The following is a 22,102-nucleotide window of genomic DNA, read 5'->3' on the forward strand; positions in this document are numbered from 1 at the left end:
TTATAGCTGCTTATATCTGTTATTTTGCCAAATAAGTGCCCCCCTCTCTTTTTTACCCTGTTTCTGTAGTTGCAGGATGCAGGGGAGATCTGGGAGCCTTCCTACCAGCGGAGCTGTGTGGGAAAAATGGCGCTGTGTGCTGAGGAGATAGGCCCCGCCCCTTCACGGCGGGCTCTTCTCCCGCTTTTTTCTGGAAAACTGGCAGGGGTTAAATACATCCATATAGCCCAGGAGCTATATGTGATGTATTTTTTGCCAAATAAGGTAAATTCATTGCTTCCCAGGGCGCCCCCCCCCAGCGCCCTGCACCCTCAGTGACCGAAGTGTGAAGTGTGCTGAGAGCAATGGCGCACAGCTGCAGTGCTGTGCGCTACCTTATGAAGACAGGAAAGTCTTCTGCCGCCGATTTATGGACCTCTTCTTGCTTCAGCATCTGCAAGGGGGCCGGCGGCGCGGCTCCGGGACCCATCCATGGCTGGGCCTGTGATCGTCCCTCTGGAGCTAATGTCCAGTAGCCTAAGAAGCCCAATCCACTCTGCACGCAGGTGAGTTCGCTTCTTCTCCCCTTAGTCCCTCGATGCAGTGAGCCTGTTGCCAGCAGGTCTCACTGAAAATAAAAAAACTATTTAAACTTTTACTCTAAGCAGCTCAGGAGAGCCACCTAGATTGCACCCTTCTCGTTCGGGCACAAAATCTTAACTGAGGCTTGGAGGAGGGTCATAGGGGGAGGAGCCAGTGCACACCAGCTAGTCCTAAAGCTTTTACTTTGTGCCCAGTCTCCTGCGGAGCCGCTATTCCCCATGGTCCTTTCGGAGTCCCCAGCATCCACTAGGACGTTAGAGAAATACATGTAGGAAATCCTTGACACAATAGCTCTGTGAACGACGCCATTCACAGATATATCGGGTGTACACACTTAATGATAGATCGTTCATCAGATATACAAATGATATATCGCATAGTGTGTACCAAACATTCTCTCTAGACACTGTGTCTCAAAGTAAAGGGAATCTGCAAAATACAGCATGTAAAAAATCATTGACTTCTCAGTTCTGATTATTTTTTAAATCGGAATCAGCAAGTTGGGTATTTTTAACATACTGCAGTTTCGCTGACAGATCGCAGATCATCAGCAGATCGGATCAGCAGAACAGGGATTGGCCCGCAGATGTAGGGCCCGCATAAAATTGAGGACAATACAATTTTTTGAAAAGTAGATAAATTCATAGCTACTGCGACTTCACAGAACAAGGCCTGCATACGTTATGTATGACATTGATCACATTATCACGCCTACCAACCCACTGAACGGGCTTACACTATGTAGACAAAGGTTACTGGACACCCCCACGCAAGCAAAATGGTGTGCTCCTGCAGCAGACACGTGTTTGTGAAGGTATACAATAAAAGGAGGAGCAGTGATTAGATCTTTGATAATGAAGTGGCTTGTCGGAAGAACAGAGTTGAAAAAGGGAATCATTGTAGGTTGCACGATCGGAGGTACGAGTATGAGAAGCATTGCGGATGTTAGGAAGGTTCCTAAATCCACTGTGTCTTTTTCATTAATGTGTGGAAGAACGGTCATTGCAGGAATGCACCTCGCCCATGCCCCCAAAACTGCAACTCAGGGACCGGAGAGTGCTAACCAGGGGGCTGCGAAAGACCAAAGGTTGTCCCGGGATCAGTTCGTACTAAGGCCGGACGGAATCCCGGCGGTCGGAATACCGACACCGGGACCCCGACCGGCCCAATCCGGACAGGGAGGCGAGCGCAACGCAGACCCTTGCGGGCTCGCTGTGATCGCCACGCTGCGGGCACGGTGCCTCGCTACGCTCGGCACACGCTCCCTCTATGGGTGTCGTGGACACCAACAGAGGGAGAATATGTCGGGATGGTGCCGGTCGGGATCCCGATGTCGGTATTCCGACCGCCGGGATTCCGTCCGGTGGGATTTGACCGCATACCGTTGTCCCATGCATAGCACTGCACACAAGTTCTAAATGGCCACTAATGTGCCTGATTCGACACTACGCAGGAAAGACCATGCACATGGATATTATGGGCGAGCAGCTGCTCATATACCTCTAATCAAAAAGAAGAATGCAGACCAGGGCTTACGATGGTGTAAAGAGCACAAAAATTGGACAATGGAATAATGGCGGCGAGTGTTATGGAGTGACAAATCACAGTTTACACTTTTCAGATCAGATGGATGTGTTTGGGTTTGGCAATTGACGGGAGGCAACTGACGTCTGATATCAGAGTGTACAGTAACCTACAGTACAGTTTCAGCTGGTTTGGCATGGGTAAACTAGTTGTAATGCATGGTCACATTAACTCTGAGGGTCACATTAACTCTGAGAAGTATAGAAATGTTCTCGATAACCCTATGCTTCCTACTTTGTGGCACTTCTACGGAGACTACGAATGTTTTTATCAGGACAACAATGCCACCTGCCATGTTTCCAGGGCGACACTGGACAGGTAAACAGAACATTTGGTAACCTGCAAATCTTAACCCAACTGAGAACCTCTGGGACGAACTAGAACGACGGGTGCGTTCTAGGCTTGCTCAACCTTCTTCAGTTGGTCACTGTACTTAAGGCATAATGGCAAAACATACCACCTGCTGTTGTCCAGGAACTTGTGGACAGTTTGACAAGAAAGGTGTCTGCAGTATTCACTGCACGTGGTGGACCATTAAAGTACTGACGTCAATAAAATCTCATTAATCTATTTGCTGTCAGTGTCAACACAGTGTACATATATTTATTTCATTTAACACCTGAAGAGTAAACAATCCTTATTCTTGCAATATACAATAAATGGAAAGCCCCTTTTCTCTGGTCTTATTGGATTGACAGGCTGGTACAAACATTACTGGAAAAGGGTGAGTTTCTCATTTCATTGCAAATTATTTTGATTAACATAAAGGCAAAATCACTTAGAACTACTGTGATCTATCATTACCTCTAGAACGTCCTTTTCCTTGCAGATTTTTCAAATTGAAATGACATAAAAACTACTTTCTCTGACGTCCTAGTGGATGCTGGGACTCCGTCAGGACCATGGGGATTAGCGGCACAAAAATAAAAGCTTTAGGACTAGGTGGTGTGCACTGGCTCCTCCCCCTATGACCCTCCTCCAAGCCCCAGTTAGGTTTTTGTGCCCGTCCGAGCAGGGTGCAATCTAGGTGGCTCTCCTAAAGAGCTGCTTAGAAAAAGTTATTAGGTTTTTTATTTTCAGTGAGTCCTGCTGGCAACAGGCTCACTGCAACGAGGGACTTAGGGGAGAAGAAGTGAACTCACCTGCGTGCAGGATGGATTGGCTTCTTAGGCTACTGGACACCATTAGCTCCAGAGGGATCGAACACAGGCCCAGCCATGGAGTCCGGTCCCGGAGCCGCGCCGCCGACCCCCTTGCAGATGCCGAAAAGTGAAGAGGTCCAGAAACCGGCGGCAGAAGACTTTTCAGTCTTCATGAGGTAGCGCACAGCACTGCAGCTGTGCGCCATTGTTGTCAGCACACTTCACACCAGCGGTCACTGAGGGTGCAGGGCGCTGGGGGGGGGCGCCCTGGGCAGCAATGATAATACCTTGTTCTGGCTAAAAATACATCACATATAGCCCCTGGGGCTATATGGATGTATTTAACCCCTGCCAGGTCTCACAAACACCGGGAGAAGAGCCCGCCGAAATAGGGGGCGGGGCCTATCTCCTCAGCACAAAGCGCCATTTTCCTGCACAGCTCCGCTGCGAGGAAGGCTCCCAGGACTCTCCCCTGCACTGCACTACAGAAACAGGGTAAAAAAACAGAGAGGGGGGGCACTTTTTTGGCGATATTGATATATTAAGCTGCTATAAAGGAAACAACACTTCTGTAGGGTTGTTCCTATATATTTATAGCGCTTGGGTGTGTGCTGGCAAACTCTCCCTCTGTCTCCACAAAGGGCTAGTGGGGTCCTGTCTTCGATAAGAGCATTCCCTGTGTGTCTGCTGTGTGTCGGTACGTGTGTGTCGACATGTATGAGGACGATGTTGGTGTGGAGGCGGAGCAATTGCCGGTAATGGTGATGTCACCCCCTAGGGAGTCGATACCGGAATGGATGGCTTTGTTTATGGAATTACGTGATAATGTCAGCACGTTACAAAAATCAGTTGACGACATGAGACGGCCGGCAAACCAGTTAGTACCTGTCCAGGCGTCTCAGACACCGTCAGGGGCTGTAAAACGCCCTTTACCTCAGTCGGTCGACACAGACCCAGACACGGACACCGAATCTAGTGTCGACGGTGAAGAAACAAACGTATTTTCCAGTAGGGCCACACGTTATATGATCACGGCAATGAAGGAGGCTTTGCATATCTCTGATACTGCAAGTACCACAAAAAGGGGTATTATGTGGGGTCTGAAAAAACTACCTGTAGTTTTTCCTGAATCAGAGGAATTGAATGAAGTGTGTGATGAAGCGTGGGTTAACCCCGATAGAAAACTGCTAATTTCAAAGAAGTTATTGGCATTATATCCTTTCCCGCCAGAGGTTAGGGCGCGCTGGGAAACACCCCCTAGGGTGGATAAGGCACTCACACGCTTATCAAAACAAGTGGCGTTACCGTCTCCTGAAACGGCCGCCCTCAAGGATCCAGCTGATAGGAGGCTGGAAACTACCCTGAAAAGTATATACACTCATACTGGTGTTATACTGCGACCAGCCATCGCCTCAGCATGGATGTGCAGTGCTGGGGTGGTTTGGTCGGATTCCCTGACTGAAAATATTGATACCCTGGATAGGGACAGTATTTTATTGACTATAGAGCAATTAAAGGATGCTTTTCTTTATATGCGAGATGCTCAGAGGGATATTTGCACTCTGGCATCGAGAGTAAGTGCGATGTCCATATCTGCCAGAAGAAGTTTATGGACGCGACAGTGGTCAGGTGATGCGGATTCCAAACGGCATATGGAAGTATTGCCGTATAAAGGGGAGGAATTATTTGGGGTCGGTCTATCGGATTTGGTGGCCACGGCAACAGCCGGGAAATCCACCTTTTTTACCTCAGGTCCCCTCCCAACAGAAAAAGACACCGTCTTTTCAGCCGCAGTCCTTTCGTTCCTATAAGAACAAGCGGGCAAAAGGACAGTCATATCTGCCCCGAGGCAAAGGAAAGGGTAAGAGAGTGCACCAAGCAGCTCCCTCCCAGGAGCAGAAGCCCTCCCCGGCTTCTGCAAAGCCCTCAGCATGACGTTGGGGCTTTACAAGCGGACTCAGGGGCGGTGGGGGGTCGACTCAAGAATTTCAGCGCACAGTGGGCTCACTCACAGGTGGACCCCTGGATCCTGCAGGTAGTATCTCAGGGTTACAGGTTGGAATTCGAGAAGTCTCCCCCTCGCCGGTTCCTAAAGTCTGCTCTGCCAACGTCTCCCTCAGACAGGGCGACGGTATTGGAAGCCATTCACAAGCTGTATTCTCAGCAGGTGATAGTCAAGGTACCCCTCCTACAACAGGGAAAGGGGTATTATTCCACACTATTTGTGGTACCGAAGCCGGACGGCTCGGTAAGACCTATTCTAAATCTGAAATCTTTGAACCTGTACATACAAAAATTCAAGTTCAAGATGGAGTCACTCAGAGCAGTGATAGCGAATCTGGAAGAAGGGGACTTTATGGTGTCTCTGGACATCAAGGATGCTTACCTGCATGTCCCAATTTGCCCTTCACATCAAGGGTACCTCAGGTTCGTGGTGCAAAACTGTCATTATCAGTTTCAGACGCTGCCGTTTGGATTGTCCACGGCACCTCGGGTCTTTACCAAGGTAATGGCCGAAATGATGTTTCTTCTGCGAAGAAAAGGCGTATTAATTATCCCTTACTTGGACGATCTCCTGATAAGGGCAAGGTCCAGAGAACAGCTGGAGGACGTAGTAGCACTAACCCAAGTAGTGCTGCAACAGCACGGGTGGATTCTGAATTTTCCAAAAACTCAATTGACCCCGACGACACGTCTGCTGTTCCTGGGAATGATTCTGGACACGGTTCAGAAAAAGGTGTTTCTTCCGGAGGAGAAAGCCAGGGAGTTATCCGAACTTGTCAGGAACCTCCTAAAACCAGGAAAAGTGTCTGTGCATCAATGCACAAGAGTCCTGGGAAAAATGGTGGCTTCTTACGAAGCGATTCCATTCGGCAGATTCCACGCACGAACTTTTCAGTGGGATCTGCTGGACAAATGGTCCGGATCGCATCTGCAGATGCATCAGCGGATAACTTTGTCTCCACGGACAAGGGTGTCTCTTCTGTGGTGGTTGCAGAGTGCTCATCTGTTAGAGGGCCGCAGATTCGGCATACAGGACTGGGTCCTGGTGACCACGGATGCCAGTCTGAGAGGCTGGGGAGCGGTCACACAGGGAAGAAACTTCCAGGGAGTGTGGTCAAGCCTGGAGATGTCTCTTCACATAAATATACTGGAGCTAAGAGCGATTTACAATGCTCTAAGCCTGGCAAAACCCCTGCTTCAGGGTCAGCCGGTGTTGATCCAGTCGGACAACATCACGGCAGTCGCCCACGTAAACAGACAGGGCGGCACAAGAAGCAGGAGGGCAATGGCAGAAGCTGCAAGGATTCTTCGCTGGGCGGAAGATCATGTGATAGCACTGTCAGCAGTGTTCATTCCGGGAGTGGACAACTGGGAAGCGGACTTCCTCAGCAGACACGATCTACACCCGGGAGAGTGGGGACTTCATCCAGAAGTCTTCCACATGATTGTGAACCGTTGGGAAAAACCAAAGGTGGATATGATGGCGTCCCGCCTCAACAAAAAACTGGACAGGTATTGCGCCAGGTCAAGAGACCCTCAGGCAATAGCTGTGGACGCTCTGGTAACACCGTGGGTGTTCCAGTCAGTGTATGTGTTTCCTCCTCTGCCTCTCATACCAAAAGTACTGAGAATTATACGGCAAAGGGGAGTAAGAACGATACTCGTGGCTCCGGATTGGCCAAGAAGAACTTGGTACCCGGAACTTCAGGAGATGCTCACGGAAGATCCGTGGCCTCTACCTCTAAGACGGGACCTGCTTCAGCAGGGACCGTGTCTATTCCAAGACTTACCGCGGCTGCGTTTGACGGCATGGCAGTTGAACGCCGAATTCTAAGGGAAAAAGGCATTCCGGAAGAGGTCATCCCTACCCTGGTAAAAGCCAGGAAGGAGGTGACTGCACAACATTATCACCGCATTTGGAGAAAATATGTTGCATGGTGTGAGGCCAGGAAGGCCCCGACGGAGGAATTTCAACTGGGTCGATTCCTACATTTCCTGCAAACAGGATTGTCTATGGGCCTCAAATTAGGGTCCATTAAGGTTCAAATTTCGGCCCTGTCGATTTTCTTCCAGAAAGAATTGGCTTCAGTCCCTGAAGTCCAGACTTTTGTAAAAGGAGTACTACATATACAGCCCCCGGTTGTGCCCCCAGTGGCTCCGTGGGATCTTAATGTAGTTTTGGATTTTCTCAAATCCCATTGGTTTGAGCCACTCAAATCGGTGGATTTGAAATATCTTACATGAAAAGTAACCATGCTACTGGCTCTGGCTTCAGCCAGGAGAGTGTCAGAATTGGCGGCTTTATCGTATAAAAGCCCATATCTGATTTTCCATTCGGACAGGGCAGAACTGCGGACGCGTCCTCAGTTTCTGCCTAAGGTGGTTTCAGCGTTTCACCTGAACCAGCCTATTGTGGTGCCTGCGGCTACTAGCGATTTGGAGGATTCCAAGTTGCTGGACGTTGTCAGGGCATTGAAAATATATATTTCAAGGACGGCTGGAGTCAGAAAATCTGACTCGCTGTTTATACTGTATGCACCCAACAAGCTGGGTGCTCCTGCTTCTAAGCAGACGATTGCTCGTTGGATTTGTAGCACAATTCAACTTGCACATTCTGTGGCAGGCCTGCCACAGCCTAAATCTATCAAGGCCCATTCCACAAGGAAGGTGGGCTCATCTTGGGCGGCTGCCCGAGGGGTCTCGGCATTACAACTCTGCCGAGCAGCTACGTGGTCGGGGGAGAACACGTTTGTAAAATTCTACAAATTTGATACCCTGGCTAAAGAGGACCTGGAGTTCTCTCATTCGGTGCTGCAGAGTCATCCGCACTCTCCCGCCCGTTTGGGAGCTTTGGTATAATCCCCATGGTCCTGACGGAGTCCCAGCATCCACTAGGACGTCAGAGAAAATAAGATTTTACTTACCGATAAATCTATTTCTCGTAGTCCGTAGTGGATGCTGGGCGCCCATCCCAAGTGCGGATTGTCTGCAATACTTGTACATAGTTATTGTTACAAAAAAATCGGGTTGTTATTGTTGTGAGCCGTCTGTTCAGAGGCTCCTACGTTTGTCATACTGTTAACTGGGTTCAGATCACAGGTTGTACGGTGTGATTGGTGTGGCTGGTATGAGTCTTACCCGGGATTCAAAATCCTTCCTTATTGTGTACGCTCGTCCGGGCACAGTATCCTAACTGAGGCTTGGAGGAGGGTCATAGGGGGAGGAGCCAGTGCACACCACCTAGTCCTAAAGCTTTTATTTTTGTGCCGCTAATCCCCATGGTCCTGACGGAGTCCCAGCATCCACTACGGACTACGAGAAATAGATTTATCGGTAAGTAAAATCTTATTTTTGCTATGCTTTACTGAGCACAGCAAGTATGTATAATAAAACATGATGCTCCCTCTTGAAATAGATAGTCCAGGCAAGTATTTAAAATATATGTAATAAATAAAGACGGTAAGAGTGACTGATTATTATTTAATTTCCAGATTCCACCATTCCTTTATAACTCTTATAGAAAGCCTGACTAGGATGTTTATGCACATTGGAGTAACAGATATCGGTAAAAGAAAAGAGTGCAAAAATAAATTCCTAAATACATCAATAAATCTCTATTAATGGTGAAGCTTGGTAATTACTCCCCAGTGTCGCCATCACTCATTATAACAGAAAGGTCATTATGTAACAGATTTAATACAAAGTGAAGATTCTTCAAAGCGAATATTGCAGTAAAGCATTTCAAATATTATTAAAAACATGTAACAGGCTGTTGGAACTAACACTGCTTTCTTTTTTTTAAGGCTAATTAGAATTGGACAGACTAGATGGGACAAACACTCCTCAGCTGTTGCCACATTATATTTTTTACTGTGTAAATACACTATAACAACATGTACAAATTACCAAATGTCGTATATAAAACTGAAATAATGAATCTACTACTGTTCCATGGTTATACACTAAACTATTAACACTATGCAGTGATGGCCATTATGTTAAAAGATAATTCATTTGCTGGTTATTTAAGCGAGTCTCTTCTTACACAGAGACACAGTGTTAAGAGATAGCTAATAGTGAAGTATAAGCAGCAGAATTCAACAAATATTAAGTCAGGGCTCGACAAATCCCAGGGGCCAGGTAGCAATGGCCCCTAGATTTTGCTGCCCGGCTACCAGATTTTGGAGGGAGGAAGCAGATCCACTTCAGCCCCAACAGCCCCAGCTGAGATTTTTGGAGGCGTGCCTGTATTGCGCCAGCCAATTCTAGAACAGGAGTGCATGTGCTGAGTATTATGAGTGGCCACTGGTAGGAGGTATTGTTTGCCCGAGGGATGGCTGTGGAGCGGGGGTTAGCTTCTCAAGCATGTGGATGCGGGGGGGGGGGGGGGGGGTCTTGTATGCCAGGGGGTACCCCCTTAGTTGTGTGGCCATGATGGTTGGTTTGCCTGGGTGGTGGTGGTGGTGGGGAGTTTGTTACTTTTCTTTTTTTTTTTTTTTTTGGGGGGGGGGACTCTGACTCCTATACTTTCATCTTGGCTTCTAGATATTAGAGAAATGTATCAAGCCCTGTATTAAATGTAGTTTTAGTCCAAGCTTTTAGTTCATTACAGTTCCACTGCGTGGAAAACAGTCAACACTGAAGGTGATCTGTAAATACATTCATCTCTAGACTTTTTTTTATATATTTCGGCATTTCTGCACTGTCTGCCTTGTGAAGGTAAGCTGGTGGGCATGGCACCGAAATCTTGCCAGTCCCCATCCAGACGGTCAGATTGCCAACAGCATATCCCGACCAATCTGGGTTAAGTATTTTAACCGTACCCCTAACCCACACTCCCGAACCCTAACCTGACTTTCCCCCTAGTGCGTAACCCTAACCCCAGTACTTAACATTGGGATTCCACTGTTATTATTCTGACTGTCAGGATCCCAACTGCGCAATGTGACTTATACGCATGCGCAGTGACAAAAGCAGTGATCCTCTGCGTACTGAATTAACATTGCCTCCATCTCTGAATCAGGCCCTTTAATCACAAACTAAACTTTTCTTTTTTCTTTTTTTTTGTGAATCATGGATCATTATGAAGAGACATCATATCATCTATGCTATTGGAAAAGCAGAGCTCAACAAATCCTGGTCACCAATGCTCGACACTGCCTGCCACCCCCCCCCCCACATGGGACAGACTGTGGATAACATCCCAGGTCACCTGTTGGTAACAATTAGAATTCCTAGCTCCAACCTTTACATACAGCATTAAACTATCATTACTTCTGTGGAAGGAGTTGCTTGTGGAGGAATGAGTCTCTTGCAGCTGTAGCACAGCATGGAATAAGCTCTATACAGGAGGAAGTATTACCTCTCTAATACAGATTAAGAGGGGGTATCCAATTAGAGGTGAAGAAACATTGCAGTGTTTGCAAAAATGCACTACAGAGCGTAATTTACACGTTATAAGCACGAAGGGACTCAGTCTGCAAAAACGATCAGGTCCCACAGAACGCGCCATGCTGACCACTGTGCACTGCAACCAACTGAATCCTTCCAATCCCTGTTGAGCTGCCTTGTCTCTATTAGCGTGAGACCACACTCCCATTCACGTCACTGTCGGCTGCAGGTTGGACTGGCCTGCCTTTGACAGACAGGGGGGAGGGGGTGGAGTATGGATGGGGGTGCGCCTCCCCTCAGACACAGCCTTTGCAATACAGCAGAGAGGGGTGCGGCCATAACCCAGCCGGGATTACCTGGGGGTGAATGGCCACGTCAGGCACAGTCGTTATGGAGCTCGGCCCGGACAGCAGAGGAGACGCGGCGCGAGCTCTGCGCTCCGCTAATGCCTTAACCCTGAACATGGAGAACCCCCATCTGGGCATGGATCCCCTGTCATTCCCAGGTCCATCAGATCCGGTAACATAGAGAGACCACCTGGGGAAGGGCAGCTTGTGTAGTGTGTGTGTGTCTTTATGTATGTATGCATCCATGTGTATACATATGTGTGTCTATGTTTGTGTACTTATAATAAGTATGTATGTGTGTCTTTTTTTTCCCTACACTTAGGGGTGTATTCAATACCTGTCGGAAACTGCTGTCTTGTCGGAAAGACAGCAGTTTCCGACAGTTTTAGGTCGGAAGGGGTTCCGACCTATTCAATGCGGCCCCGTTTTTTCCGACTTGTCGGAAAGCTGTCGGAATGCACGCGGATCGGTGGAAAAGCCGCCGATCCGCGTGCTTCTGTCGGAAAGGGGACCAAACCCAACAGGTTTTGGTCCCTTTTCCGACAATGTCAATCCAACTTTGTAAAAAGTCGGATTGACATTGCCGCTGCCTCCTCCATCCACCCTGCCCAGCTGATGATCCGGGATGAGAGAGGAGCAGTGCCAGAGAGAGCAGCAGTGCCCGGGGATGGAGCAGCGCCCGGGTGAGCAGCAGTGCCCGGGTGAGCAGCAGTGCCCGGGTGAGCATCAGCGCCTCGGGTGAGCAGCAGCTCCCGAGGGAGGAGCAGCGTCGGGAAGCAGCAGAGCCGGGATGAGAGAGGAGCAGCGGCCAAATCCGACACTCTTTGAACAGGGGTTGTCGTATCCATTCCGACAAATGCATGTCGGAATGGATCCGACTCTTACTGAATATACCCCTAAGTCAGAGGTGCCTCACTTATAACTTGGCATATACCTGGCAGGTACATACACACTCTCTGAATAAAGTCACTACATAGATCCTGGGCAGGTCACCAAGCGACTGTCCTGCCCAGAATCTTTGTATTGACATTAAACAGGGGTGTGTAATAAGTGTGTGTGTGTGTGTGTGTGTGTGTGTGTGTGTGTGTGTGTGTGTGTATGTATGTAGGGCACTCCGGGATATGGGATAAAGCTGCAGGGGTATCATATACAAATGCAGGTGTCCCCCAAATGAAGGAACAGGCGGCACTCCTCCAGTCTTGAAAAAAGTGAAGCTGTGCTTTTATTGAAACAACGCGAAAAGGCCAATGGGAGGGTGGGGGTGTGTGTGTGTGTGTTATGGTCTGGAACGCCATTAAACAGAAAAACTGCGCCTAGTGCCTCCACAAACTGTATTCATATACATATCATGTATATCATATCATATAATGTATTCATATCCAAAACAGTGCGGCACTCCTGGCTTTAGGAACACTACACTTGACACAATGATAATGGATATCAATCGACTGAAACGCGGATATCAGTTACCACTGAGTCAAGTGTTGTTTTTCTATATCCAGGAGTGTCGCACTGTCTTGGATATCATATTATAATGATAGACCTGGCGGGGCAATTAGCCAGGGCTAATTGGATACCCCCTTGAGTCTCCTATATCCAGAATACCACAATATGGAATAGTCCACAATATAAAATTTTATGAGTGTGACTGAGATAATGACACCTTTGTTTTCTGATGGTTCAATGTACACAACCTTTGTTTCATGAACACAATTATTAAAAATGGTGTATAAAATTACACTCAGGCTATGTATGAGGTGTATATGAAACATATCATGAAGACAGTGACTAACAGTTCAATACAATATAGGACAAGTACAGGGTATATAAACATAGCTGCATCAGTAAACAGCACTGAAATAAGTAACTCTGTAATTGGGCGCTGCGGATCAAATGTAGCACCATATAAATAAATAAATAATAATAATAATAATAATAATAATAAATGCATTCTGTGTTTAGACTTGGGTTCCATCCCCAAGATATCTCATTATGGTATGCAATATTCCGAAAATATGGAAAAAATCCGATATCCAAAATACCTATAGGGGGTCATTCTGAGTTGATTGCACGCTGCAACTTTTTGCAGCCTGTGCGATCTACTAGACGCCGCCTATGGGGGAATGTTTTTTTGCATAGGAAGGCTGCGATCACTTGTGCAGCCCAGCTATGCAAAAAAAGTTTTGTGTAAAACAAGACCAGGGTAAGAGTTACTTACCCTGTGTGATGAATCCAGCGTTGCATGTCCCAGAACTGACGTCAGACATCCGCCCTCCAAACGCCTCGACACACCTGCGTTTGGATCTCCACGCCCAGAAAACAGTGAGTTGCCGTCTGGTTCCGCCTTCCTCGTGTCAATCTTCTTGCGGTCGCCGCTGCGACCGCTTTCTTCGCTAGTGGCATTGCTGCCCGGCCGCAGCACATGCGCAGTTCCGACCCGATCGCACGGCTGCGACGAAGCGCAGCGTGTGATCGGGTCGGAATGACCCTCATAGTCCCAAGCAAATTGGAGACTCAACCAACAGCTCATGACCCTCACACATATTTAGAACCATGTCTAAATAAGATTTGAAAAAAAGGGAAAAAGCGGAGACGGCGTTTATTTGAGATACTGTGACATGTCTAGCCCTGCCCCTATCTGTCATCAACCAACACACACAGTGGATTACTGCAAAGCAAGTTCTCTTCAAACATCACAATCTGCAGCAGTGGAATAAACAGGAGAATGGTGGACTTTATTTAGCTGAGTAATACACGACATTTAATCTATATTAATATACAAATACTGGCTTTGCCTGTACTTTAATGAGAGTCAAAATCAGATGATGGTAGAAGCAAACATCCTGCAACATCAAAAATACCAGCGTCTATTACATTAACGCTGAACGATCACGAGAAGTTTAATAAAAACATTTGACCACAAAACCAGCTAATTTAAATAATGCCTAAAGCAAAGGAGAGGCACAGTTTTGTAACTGATCCCTCAACATGCATAGAATTAACTGTATATGCAATTATGGGGTATATTCAATTAGGGTCGGATCCATTACGACATGCATTTGTCGGAATGGATCCGCAAAGGGCTATTCAAAGCCCATCTCAACTCGACTTTAAAAAAGTCGAATTGAGGTGAGGGGAGGGGGGGGGGGGGGGGAGAGGGGGGAGAGCAGCAGGCAGACGGGGGAAAGCAGCGCTGCAGGAGGATGTGGCACAGCCGCCAGACCTCACGGCAGCGTCCACCCAGCTCCAGCAAGCGGGACCTCACTTGCTGGAGCTGGGTGGACGCTGCCATGAGCGGCGGCTATGACACATCCTCCTGCAGCGCTGAGCTGTAGCGCTGCTGTCCCCCCGTCTGCCCGCGGCTCTTCCCCTTCTCCCCACGGCTCTCCCCCCTCTCCTCCTCTCAGGTACCTCATCTCAGTTCGACTTTTTTTTAAGTCGAACTGAGATGGTCGGAAACAGGGCCAAAACCTGTCAGATTTGGCCGCGTTTCCCGCAGAAGTACGCAAATCGGCAGCTATACCGATTCACGTACTATTTGACAAGTCGAATTCCACGACTTGTCGAATAAAAATGCTCGGGACTGAATAGGTCGGAACCCCTTCCGACCTGAAAAAGTCGAAACTGCCGTCTTTTCGACAAGACGGCAGTTTTGACCTTAATTCAATATACCCCTAAGTCTTTTGTTAACTATATTTTTTAACTAGAAGTAACACCCCAAATCACTACTATGCATTCAATATGGCCTACTAACAGCACATTCAGGAATATAAGGGGAGTGGCTAGCAAGACAAGGAAATTAAGGGGAGAACTCTATTAGCCACGATAACGCGGTAATTTAACCGAGATATGACTTTTAGCGGAATCACCAAAAAATGACTGTGGAAAGTGGCTTATCATGGGTTTTGCACTGCCACGATTTGACCAATTCAATAGAAAATTTATGAAAACGGGATTCTTGCGATAATTCTTGCCATCAAAACCAAGAAAAGTGTAGGAGAAAATGGGGAAATCTCTCTGTACCCCCCAAAAAGTCTTTGTGATCGCATCGCTGCCAGGTATTTGCATGCTGGGCAGATGCAGTTTTGCTAAAATACTAAAACTACAACTGAAGCTAAATGAGGGCCCAAATCCCAACCTTTTACATTAAAACAAGGATTTTTCCAGAAGCTATCACCTGCTCAGAGGTGAAGTACAATTTGCGGCAAACCTAAGGAGAATTATCGCAAGTAATTTATCACAGACAACTGAATAGCAGATTATCGCGAGTTACTGTACAATAAAAGCACTGTTTTTAATCGCAAAAAAGGGTTATGGTAGCTAATTAAATTCCCCCATAGAAGGAAATGACGAAATAAGGATTCTGTGGAAGTAATAACTTGCATGATGTAGATTGTTTGGAAGCTTTTCATTCTGAAAATGTTGAGTCATGATTTACAGAAATAAAGCTAAAATTAAAAACTGCAGTTGTCCAACATTTAAATGTCAGAACATTTTAGAATTTTTGGTTTCGTATTTTATTTATTGCAGCTTGAAAAATATGAGGTCAATGAGTATTTTCTGCATTATTTCCCACTTCCAGAGGAACGCTAAATTAGCATTGGAGATATGGGTTGACGTGCAAATACCTGGGTACTAATGCTAGTTAAATACTTCCTACGATATTGTTAATTCTAGGAATGGTGAAGAGGCTTTTTTATGTTTTTTCCTTGTAAGACACCCACTTCATGCCGATGAAACAACATTTATATCAGTCACTAATGATTTCTTGTTACATTAAATAATTTATGATTTATTATTTTCAGCCAGAACCAAACACCGGTTAACAGCAGCTGTTAACTGTAGCAAAAGTTTTAAAATGACAAATGTCACTAAAACTGAGACTAAACAAGAACTGGACTTTGAAAATTAAATCGAAACTTGGTGGTTATATTTGTATGGGTTGGGTTAGCATGTCCAGCGATCAGAATACAGACAGCAGCATCCTGACAGCGTGAAAACCTTCCCACAACGGCCCCTAACCTTCCCTTCCAACTTAACCTACCCCCCCACAGCCTAACCCTAAGCACCCCCCATTTACCTGTAGCCCAAACCTAACCCTCCCCTAGCAGCCTAAACCTAACAACCCCACTCCGCCCACCGCGGCTTACCTCTCATGCAGCCCAGCAGTGGGACATTTGGGATACCGGGTGTCGGTATGCAGGTGCCAGGATTGTGATCCCATTCGGGATTCCTGCAACACCATTCTCAGCTATGTCAGGATTCCGGCGTCAGTCTTTTGACAGCTGGAATCCCGACCGGATCCCATTTATATGGTGGAAACACTTCATAAGGTAACATTTAATGCTTTACGCAAGCAAAAGGCATAAGCTAATCATTTTGTTTCTACTTCAGTAAAAGTACTATGTGGTAACACAGAATAATTAAAAATAAATCTATATTGTTATAAACCATGGAATCAGTTTCATCCGTTATTATTAATATAACACAATGGGGTCTATTCAAATTAGAGGCTATGCTAGTGATTAAGTGCACTCCTATGCTGCCCTTACGCTAGTCCCTTAATTGCGGATTTTTAATATGCACCCATATAGATTTGTGAACAAAAATGCACAATTTAGGTCAGGCATGTCCAAACGGCAGCCCTCCAGCTGTTGTGAAACCACATATCCCAGCATGCCCTGACACAGTTTTGCTGGCAAAGAATGCTGAAGCTGTGTCAGGGCATGCTGGGATGTGTAGTTTCTCAACAGCTGGAGGGCCGCAGTTTGGACATGCCTGATTTAGGTGGAGAATTCGGAGGAAAATGTATGTAATTAGGGTACCATTACTGGTGTTCCAAGGCAAAGCGTAAGCATCACCTGCAATTTGCCCCTAACTCCTATCTCCAAGATTTTTCACGTGCTGCTCCCTTTCTCTGGAATTCTTTACCTCTCCCCCTCAGACTCTCCACGTCTCTACAAAACTTCAAACGGGCTCTTAAGACCCACTTCTTTACCAAACCCAGCCAAATCTCATCCTAACCCTCTGTTCCACGCTCTCTATGTACCCCATCTATGTCACCCATGTCTGTCCACCCCTCCCCTTAGAATGTAAGCTCTCACGAGTAGGGCCCTCTTCCCTCATGTGCTTATCCTTTTCTTACTTTAATAATCCTCAACTGCCCAAATCACGCAGTTTTTTGGCCACCTTGGAACTTATCCATAAAAATAGGATTTTGGTACTTACCGGTAAATCCTTTTCTCCTAGTCCGTAGAGGATGCTGGGGACTCCAAAAGGACCATGGGGGTATAGACGGGATCCGCAGGAGCTTGGGCACACTGAAAAGACTTAAGACTGGGTGTGAACTGGCTCTTCCCTCTATGCCCCTCCTCCAGACCTCAGTTAGACTTTGTGCCCAGGACTGACTGGACACTCACAGTCATCAAGGGCGAAACGAAAAACCGGTGAGGGGGCACCTCCCGAAACTCCAGCTTGTATCCCTGAGATACAATCTCTAGGACCCAAGGATCGAGGCCAGAACGAATCCAGACCTGACTGAAGACTCGGAGACGCCCCCCCACCGGTCCGGACTCCCCCAGGGAAGCCCCAACGTCATGCGGTGGACTTGGTAGAGGCAGGGGAGGACTTTTGGTCCTGGGCGCCTGACATGGCAGGCGACTTCCTACCCCTTCCTTTACCCTTTGAAGCGAGGAAGGACGAACCCTTTCCACGCCTGTATTTATTAGGACGAAAGGACTGCATCTGCTGATGTGATGCCTTTTTGTGCTGTGTGGGAACATAGGGAAGAAAAGAGGACTTACCCGCCGTCGCGGTAGAGACCAGGTCCGCCAAGCCGTCCCCAAACAAGACATTACCTTTGAAGGGTAAAGCTTCCATAGCTCTCTTGGAGTCGGCATCAGCATTCCATTGATGGATCCACAACGCCCTCCTAGCCGATATTGACATGGCATTGGCTCTTGATCCCAAAAGACAAACATCCCTCGCCGCATCCTTCAGGTAATCTGCAGCGTTCTTGATATAACCAAGAGTCAGAAGAACATTATCTTTTTCAAGGGTATCCATGTCAATGGCCAAATTCTCGGCCCATTTAGCAATAGCACTACTCACCCACACCGACGTCACTGCAGGTCTGAGCAATGTGCCTGTATTAGCGAAAATGGACTTCAGAGACGTCTCCAGCTTGCGATCCGCCGGATCCTTGAGAGCTGCCGTGTCCGGAGACGGAAGCGCCACCTTCTTAGACAAACGAGATAGAGCTTTGTCAACATTTGGAGACGACTCCCATTTTTCCCTGTCATCAGAGGGGAAAGGATACGCCATGTAAATCCTCTTGGGATTCTGCCACCTCTTATCCGGCGACTCCCAAGCCTTTTCACAAAGAGTATTCATTTCATGAGAGGGGGGAAACTAAACTTCAGGTTTTTTCCCGTTGAACAAACAAATCCTTGTTTCCTGCACCGCAGGTTCCTCGGAAATGTGTAAAACATCCTTTATAGCCACAATCATGTACTGAATACTCTTTACTAAACGCGGATGCAAAGCCGCCTCAGAAAAATCGACCTCAGAGTCAGAGTACGAGTCGGTATCAGTATCTGCCACCTGAGTAAACGGCCGCTTCTGCGAGCCCGATGGGGTCTGTACCTGAGATAAAGCCTCCTCTATGGACTTTTTCCACACCTGCGTCTGTGACTCAGACTTATCTAACCTCTTAGATAACGAAGCTACATTCGTATTGATTGTAGTTAATAACGTGAGTAAATCTGGTGTCGGCTGCGCCGACAGACCCAAATCCAGACCCACAACTTCACCCCCTACAACCTCCTCCGGTGAATCACATTCAGCCTCCGACATGTCGACACAATTGATCGACACAGCGACACACACACAAAATGCCTCAGCTAGGGGACAGGACTATAGTGAAGCCCAGAGAGAGATCCAGAGGGAGTATGCCAGCTCACACCCCAGCGCCTATATATCCCTATAGGGGATATATAATACCAGCGCTGCTAGAATAAACTAATGCACCACACTGAGAAATCTCCTCGTTACTTGCGGGGAGCGATGGAGGTCCGGCCCAGCGTCTCCTTGCCGCCGCGTGGAGGAGAGGAAGATGGCGCCGTGAGCTAAGCTCCGCTCCTTCCCGGCGGGCTTCAGCGCGCTTGATTTGAAAATGCCGGCGGGGGCCGATGAACGGTGCCGAGGCACCAACAGTGCTTCTGCCGGCTACCCGGACTCCAGTGACCTGCTGTCCAGGGCGCCCCCCCCCCCCCCCCGCCAGCGCCCTGCACCCTGCGAGTGCCATCCGCGATGTGTGTGGGAGCATGGAGCGTCCTGAAGTCTTCTGATCTTCTCATACTCACCCGACTTCTTTCTTCTGGCTTCTGTGAGGGGGTGACGGCGTGGCTCCGGGAACAAGCAGCTAGGCGAACCAAGTGATCGAACCCTCTGGAGCTAATGGTGTCCAGTAGCCGAGAAGCAGAGCCCTTAAACTAAGAAGAAGTAGGTCTGCTTCTCCCCCCTCACTCCGACGATGCAGGGAGCCTGTAGCCAGCAGGTCTCCCTGAAAATAAAAAAACCTAACAAAAAGTATTTTCCAGAGAAACTCAGGAGAGCTCCCCTGTGAGTGTCCAGTCAGTCCTGGGCACAAAGTCTAACTGAGGTCTGGAGGAGGGGCATAGAGGGAGGAGCCAGTTCACACCCAGTCTTAAGTCTTTTCAGTGTGCCCAAGCTCCTGTGGATCCCGTCTATACCCCATGGTCCTTTTGGAGTCCCCAGCATCCTCTAGGACGTAAGAGAAAGACACTTAGCGCTACCGTGTCACACGGCACTCACGTATTATGTGTAAAGCGACTTGTAGCGCACGGAGCAAAAATGAACGACCTCATTCATTAATGAATGAGATAACGTTCATATCAGTATAAGGTGAAAATAAGGACCATGGGACATGCACAGTATCTTTGCTCTAAAAGCCATTCGACAATGGGCTGTTCCATACTTATTACCATATGCAAGTGGTGCACAATGGTGAAAATAGGTCAAAAGGGACAACACTGACTTGGACATTATGAGAAACAAATATTAACAAGCAGGACCAGCCAAATCTCCATTTTACATTTACTGATTTTAGCCTTTATGAAAAGGTACACTTTTTCTCAGAAACACTCATTCTATCAGTTCTCTGAAAATAATAATTGTAACATTTTCATTTATATAGCACATTTCTCCAGCAAGACTCAAGGGGTCAATCAAAGTATTTGTAAGTTTCTCGCACCCGCGAGTCATAGCGCCAGCAGCCGCATCTTACAGCTGGCCCAACTCAATTATGAACGAATTTGGGAAGAAATTAAGCCGTGAGAGGTGCGAGTATTGTGCAGTTGTCTGCACTGAAAAACTGCGGTAACGACAACTTGCACCTTTCGCAAATAATTGGATTGACCCCAAAGTGTTTAACTGGAATGCAATAATAACAGCTTTGCTACCACAAGTGAATGGAAAAGAATGGGTTTATTTAACTACTGTGGCTGACTGGTATGTGTCTCACTATAGGCCTGATTTTGATGTGGAAGTAAAGCAAAAAAAAAGGTAACCTTGTACAGATGTGACCTTTTACATCCTTGCGTGATGCTGCGGCATAGCGTTTGATAGCGTGAGTGTGCAGTAAACATGGGGGACCTAGCGGAGGTAGCACACAGCAATTCTCCTACTATCCAAAATAGCATCGGGTGGAGCAAACGGTGACCTTTTAACGGGGTAATGTGAAGTTATGCTCCCGCAACCCATAGCTTTTCTCATAGCAGCCAGCGGCAGAAGCGGGAGTGAGCGTACACACACTCCAGCTTTCCACAGCAGACAAAGGGTAACCTGTAGACTGAAGGAGGCAGCGCTATGCCACAATGCATCGCTGGTATACGCTGCCTTCCGCAGCAACATTAAGATAAAAATACAGTGAAAACCAATATTGCACAGCAATCTCATACAAAGGCAGCCCTCTGAGGTCCTGGGAGTTTTTCCCTAATCCAAATAGTACAGGGGGTAGTGACCTCTGAATAGTGTTAATGCTTTTTACATATACAGATGTGTCCTCTTACATCTTTGCTGCAGTTATGCTAAACAGCCCTTGAAGTCGCATCATGCAGTGGCGGGACCCGGTAGCGCCAAGAGTCTTTTTTACGTTTTATCCACAAAAATGCCTACATTACTTTGCATCTAAGTAATAGGACGCACAAGCAGCTTCTGCTGATTAAAATGATATGCAACATGCCTATATTCTGTGTGGAATTGCGGATGACTCTACATCCGAAATGCCACGTTACAGTGTTTCCCATGAAAACACTGTAGCATAGCATTTTGTATGCAAATACAGATGCAGTCACACACAGAATATACATATGGAGCCACGCCAATCATGGCTCCGTCTGTGTCTGGGTGCGCCCGGCGAGGCGGACCGCCGGAAGTGAACGGGTTACGCATGCATCATAGATGCGCACACGTCTCATTCAAAACAAATAGGAGCGCCTGTGTACGCTCGGCGGCGGGCCGTGGCGCAGGCGTGCCTAGGCACGGCGCTCACCCCCGCCTGCGATGTAGTCGTGGCTCCATCTGTAGGCATGCTGGGTATCATTTTAATCAAGAGAATCTGCTTGTGTGTTCTATTACATTACTTTGCAATTTTCTTGGATAAAAGACACTTAGCGCTACCGTGTCACACGGCACTCACGTATTATGTGTAAAGCAACTTGTAGCGCACGGAGCAAAAATGTAAGAGGACACATCTGTAGTACAAATAACACAAAAATATTAACCACTTAAAACATATGAATAAATCTCTTACTCCAGTGTTTGGTGATGATTAATAGATATATAAGTCCAGTCCAAATATGATCATAGGACAGTGATGGCTAACCTTGACACTCCAGCTGTTGTTGAACTACACATCCCAGCATGCCCTGCTACAGTTCTGCTATTTGGCCTTGCTAAAACTGATGCAGGGCATGCTGGGATGTGTAGTTCAACAACAGCTGGAGTGTCAAGGTTAGCCATCACTGTCAT

General features: G+C 47.3%; 1 protein-coding gene across 3 annotated transcripts in view; it reads right to left on the reverse strand.

Annotated features, from left to right (window-relative positions):
* The window catches only part of RB1CC1 (RB1 inducible coiled-coil 1), a 397,988-nt gene that overhangs the window by 371,306 nt on the left and 4,580 nt on the right, over positions 1-22,102 (reverse strand). The gene's annotated exons all lie outside the window — the stretch shown is intronic.

The sequence above is a fragment of the Pseudophryne corroboree genome, chromosome 5, assembly GCF_028390025.1.
Source record: "Pseudophryne corroboree isolate aPseCor3 chromosome 5, aPseCor3.hap2, whole genome shotgun sequence".
In the NCBI taxonomy this organism is placed as follows: domain Eukaryota; kingdom Metazoa; phylum Chordata; class Amphibia; order Anura; family Myobatrachidae; genus Pseudophryne; species Pseudophryne corroboree.